Source organism: Grammomys surdaster, unplaced genomic scaffold, assembly GCF_004785775.1.
Source record: "Grammomys surdaster isolate TR1022 unplaced genomic scaffold, NIH_TR_1.0 62, whole genome shotgun sequence".
Classification (NCBI taxonomy): Eukaryota; Metazoa; Chordata; class Mammalia; order Rodentia; family Muridae; genus Grammomys; species Grammomys surdaster.
The window spans coordinates 19,582,754-19,588,753 of NW_021604564.1; positions in this window are offsets into that span (position 1 = coordinate 19,582,754).

Genomic DNA, 6,000 nt, shown 5'->3' on the forward strand with positions numbered 1-6,000 from the left:
TTCTGCAGGAGACTTAAGTTCTGTAGGTGAAGGCCTCCATGCTCTCCACAGCAGTTCTTGATGGACTAGACAGTCCTTGGTTCCAAACTGTTTATTTATTGTATGTGTGGAAAATGGGTGCATTCTACCTCCTCAGGGTGGACCAGAGATAAAATACCTTTTGCAGGGAGGAATGTCGGGGAAGGGAAGCTTAGTGGCTAAACACTCAGGGCCTCTAGATACCTCATTAGCATGGAGAACTCTGTTCTGGACTACCTGAGTGACAAGAGGGATGTGGCATGTGTTCTGGGCCAGGAATCTAGTAAGGAGCAGGAAGACACCTACGGTCTCAGGTAGTCTCAGTCCTGCTCTATCTTACCAAGTTTCCTGGCACGGTCCATTGTCCTACAACTGATCACAATATCTGAATCTAAGGAAAAAAAGATTCATTATGTCATCACAAAGAAGCAAGTTGATATAAACAGACACAGTAGAAAAATAGCATTTTAGTCTGTTTTAATAGTGAAAAGTTGCCAGAAGGGGATATCTTTCTTATTCCTATTAGCATAATCATACTTTGGAAAGACAGATATGTCCTCACTTCTCTCAATGTGTATGGAAAAGGGTGAACACAGAAAGTAAAGGAACAAGGATATAAACAAAAAACAGGAGCTCGGAACCTACAGTAACTGTTTACCACTGCTACCTACATATAACAGCCACAAAAATCTGGCAGCTGGCGGGCTTTGGAGGGCAGACCATTTAAAAGACTGGCTGACAGTATCACACAGTGAATAATCAGGATAAAATCCCCCAAAGGAGAATTAGCCAAGCAAACTTGACCTCCCATTTTTTGTGCAGAAAATCTCTAGGCAATGTCATATTTGGTGTACTGGTGCTGACAACAAACAATACCTACAGAAGTAGAGCAATCCCCACTGTAGGCAAGGAAGGTTCCAGATTCTGAGAAAAAACGGTCAGGATTTTAAACCTCCTACTATTAACCGTGCTAAAGGAGACTCGACAGTAAAAAATGGCTTCACCCTCATGATCATGGCTCGGGTTTCATCCATGGATTCTGTAATCCACTCTGGTCTCCTCATTGACCAGTTTGCATGCATAATTTAATCTTGAGAAGGAGAGGCTAAGGCAGGGGGATTGATGATGAGACCCTGCTTTTTTGAAACAGTGTGGATCCTGCAGTCTTAGGTACTCTTCCCTCCTCATGTCTGCTAACCAGAAAGTTAGTTCTGCAACTAGGAAGATTGTTGCAACCCCAGAAATTCTGCTTCTTAATTACAGAAAGCAGGAAGGCAATCTTGAGGAAAGTATAAAATGAAAGTTAAGGAAAGACATCTAAATAGAGATAACGAGGGAATGCACGAATGTGTTAAAACCCATGCAGATAGGCCTAGTCACCAGATGAGCCTGTCACACTAGACTTTAGGGTCATAATTGCTGTGATTCTTGTGATCACAAAAATAATTTTGTGAGCACTGTAATATTTTGTATGCTTGGTTTATTTGCGGACATATTTAAACTTTTAGAGGAATATTATATATCAAGTATGCAAGTTTAATAAAATTAGATGTGATTAGATAAGTAATAAACATTATGTCTCAGGGTTCTAGCTTTGACGAAGTATTCTACGGACTTTTTTCCACATTAACTAGGTCAACAGAGTGAAAATATTTAGACGATAAGTCAACACATTTTTTTCCTGTAAAATGTGAAATAGTAAGGTATAGGAGGAGCTAAGGTGGGTGGAGTAAGGAGAGGAAGAGGAGGAGTTGGGAGAGGAAGAGAAAAAAGGAAGAGGAGGAGCTAGAGAGGGCAGAGATGTAGGAGGATGGAGAACCACACAGGTATGGAGAGCACTTGTGGGGAACAACTTATAAACTTATAATTAGGTTAGCTAATTGGGATACCACTCTCTTTGTATAGACATCTTGTTATTAATCATTATCAAACATACAAAGCCTTTGACTAATCTATAAGAATTAGAGTCTCATTCTCTTACTGGGCCCGCATGGATGACGGAATGGTCTGGGCAATGCCCTGCCTTGCGGAGACAGTGTGGAAGATTGGCAGAGCCATCTCTCACACTGGCATCTAGTGGGTGGCAGGGCTGGTGTTTCTGGTGGGCTGGTTTTAGCTTCAGCGTGCACGTGGCCTCAAGCTGAGAAACACGGCAGCTGGGCTAGGCAGAGCCGCTGCAGCTTAGATAGTTGGATTAACCAGAGGCCAGTTTTAAATAATTACCACAACAGTAAGGTTCTCAAGGACTTGCATACCAGACCCCTCTATCATCACGTGGTCCTTAGGATGTAGCATGAAGGAAAACATGGAGAAAGCCCCCGTGGGTGGGCACTTTCACTCCAATAAGTGTATTTACTTCAATCAGCAGTTCACAGTCTTCTGACCCTTTGACGAGAGACCTGGTAATAAGTTTCTAATTAAAAGACCAGCTTAAAATAAATGCCAGGAAGAACAAGTTAGGCTTATATCAAAACAAAAATTGCCAAGTATTTCTTCTGTCTGCAGAATTCACTGGGTTATGAAAGCAGCCCATGTTCATGCTGAGCCCAGCCTGCTGCTACCTGGGGATCCCGAGCCCTGGTTTTCCTTCCATCCTTTCTCTTCTATGGCTGCAGAGAGTCAGCATTTCCAAATGCTGTCTAAGACATGCTGTGCTTCTTTACTTCATAAGGCCCAGCCCCCAGATTTACTGCCAACTATAATGTCTCTTTATCAGTTAGCCTCAACAGAAGAAAAGAAGGATCTATTTTTTTTAATGTAAAAGGTCATCAAAAGAGGCCTTTTGAGATGCAAGTTTCCTAAGAGTTGGGTGGCATTTGCTTGAACAATCTTCTGAAATATTACTCAAGATGAAAAAGGAATCATTAAGTATCCTTAAAAAGGGAAATTCTATCTGAATAAGAATCTCTTCTGCTCTAGCTAATCCTGTGATATCTAGAACAGAAAAACAGTTAACAAAATGTTTGTCAAATAAGTCATAGGAGTGGATGAACTCCTGGTTGTGAACACTTGGTCTATCTAACCTTGCCATCAGGTTTGGTCAATGTGATGACCAGCTGGAAGTTCTCTTGGTCATGGAACACCTTGTCTATCTCTGGCAGATGCAAGTACAGAGTAAAACACGAGCCCCATAGACTCAGAGAAATTAAAGACTTCTCTCATATACAGAATCAAGATTAAGAATAAAAAGACAGTAGAAAAGCTTTATTTGAAGGAAAGAAGGGGAACTAGCATGATAAAAAGAGAGAGGAGCGACGGGGGAGGGGTGAATTTGACCAAAGCACATACATATATGCATGAAAATATCACAATAAAGCCCATTATTTGGGACAATCTAAAAAAGAAAAAAATCATGCAAAACTTCCCTTAAGCTGTTGCTTGGGGAAATCAAAGAGACTCACAAAATGCCATGGGCTATTGTCACTGTCATTGATGCCTTGTAGAACTTCAAGGAAAGACCCTATTGCAGAAGACATCACCCACTCTGGACAGAACTTGGAGGAATCTAGCTATAACTCGCTTGGGTGCCTCCTTCCTGAGGAATAGTTCTCACAGTATTAGAAGGAGTTATGAAAACTGACAAGGCAGGACAGCAACCCACACTCTCCACCCAGCTATAGAACCTGTGAACCCCAACAATCAAAATAGTAAGATATCCTCCAGGGTACAATGGTGACACCTATATCATAGGCAAAAGCAGCATCCATCTAATGGACTTCAGGTCTGCTCAGCAAGAGACCATGCCAAGGATACCTGGCTGGTGAGCTCATGCACCTTACAGGAAAACCTAGTGGCACTTTCCTAGACCAGTATGATTTCTAACTGCGTTTTAAACACATATTTTTAGACCCACAGATGCATGTAGCTCTCTTCCCTCATCACAAAAGCTTCTGTGTGACAGACAGAGGTCATTTAAGTGACACAACAGGAAAAGAACCAAACTGACCATGAGGTGCCCAGAACCAACAGATCATCTAGAACACAGATCCTACTCCTAAGTCTCGGGGAACATCATAGATACAGATGGAAAGATGAAGAGTGAGAGGAATAGGGAGTCTGCTGTTGTGTCTTCTAGGAATGACAAGAAAATCTGTATCCATGAAATCTCAACAGTATGGTTACATAAACAACACTTCTAGGTGACATGGTCATGTGGAAAAGGAACATCCCATAAGGTCCTCACTTAGATGAACACCTACAGGGAATTAGTAACTGCTGAGAGAGAAAGAGAGAGAATTAGTCATCTGCAGAGGACTAGGACCCCAGTGGTTGTTCAATCCCAAGAGGTCAACTCTAAAGCACACACACACATATACATACCAAATAGACCTAGCAGACTGTATTTATATACACATATGTATTTATGTACATAAATGTGAGGTTGTATTTACATACACATATGCATATGCATATATACATATATACATATATACATATATACATATATACATATATACACATATACACATATACACATATACATATATACATATATACATATGTGTGTGTGTAGCAATAATTCAAGAGAATAGATCATGAATTTGAGAGGGAGTTGGAGAACACGGAGCAAGAGAGGGGAGTGAAAATGATATAAGTACTATGCTCATGTATAAAATTTCCAAAGTAATTCAAATATTTATAAAGGGAGAAAGTCAGAGAGGACAATAACGGGAAAGACTTCACGTCAGAGTACTAGTCAGACACCATGAAAGGAAAGCAGAAAGGAAGGGAAGTGAGTAAAGAATGCTGTAGGCAGAAGGGTAGAAAGCTCAATGAAGTTTCAGCCAAGACAGGGACAATCCAGAGTGAAGGCATTGACTGGTGTGTTGGCAGAAATTGTCTGGTTCTGCACCAAGTACCTCACAGCGGCATATACAATTAATATAAGTAATATGTAATAGTTGCTCTTTGGCATCTAGGCTTTAAATCTCAGGCTTTGTAGGCAAGCCATAGGAACACTCCTTCCTGTCCATTCGGCAGTCTCATATCTAAAATCTTAGACCAGTCCAAGAAGAGCAAGGGCCCAAACTGAGGATACCCCAATAGTGCACAATCTGGGTGCTGTCTGTTACTCTCACAAACAGACTTTCCTGACAACACTCTCAGGGGCCACAGGAAACCAATCCTGCTTCTCAGACAAGTGAGCTGGAGCTCCCTTCCATCACCACATCACCTGCTTCTCTTCTGCATGAACTCTGTGAGCTTTGTCTTCTTGGAAGTGAGAAGACATTGCTTCCCTCCCATTTGAATGAAGCGATGGATTGAAAGCCTTTAACTTATATTTCAGAGTACAAAGTCATTCTATCCCCCTTCCGATATCTGTCGCTTAAGCACAGAGCTTTCTGGCTTGGAAACCAAAGCTGGCATTTCCTTATTTCCATACTTAATTCTGACGGGCTTCTCTCCATTTCTGGCCCAAAGAAAACGGATGAAATATATCTAAAAATAGTTGTGTACTTTATAGAAGTGTAGTTATAAAATATACAAAATATACTAGAGTGCAAAACATGCACTGCTTTACATCATGAAAATCAGAGATGAACTACAAATAAAACGTTGCAAAATTTTTAGAGAAAACAGAGATTACTTCCAGACAAGTGGGCCAGGGAGTGTTGCATTTAACCTAGGTCTTGGAATCTGGAGAAGTTTGGACCCATGGACGATGAGATAAATGATATTAACCAGCAGAATCACATGCATAAAAGTATGAAGCCAAGAAAGGCCAAGGAACCCCCACAAACCAACTTAGGGCATGACATGTTTTACAGCAGGAGAATTGACCTTTTGAGGCAACAATTTGGTCCCTAAGCTCACCCACCACACAAACTGGCAAGTGAATCAGGGTAGATCCACTGTTCTTACCATTTCTTCATAAGTGTCATGTCAGAGAATTTCTCCAAAGCATAGACTTGAAGATGGTCTCCTAGTTATGAGGACCATTTTGCCTCCATGGGAAATTTTATTAGCACATGGCACACACAT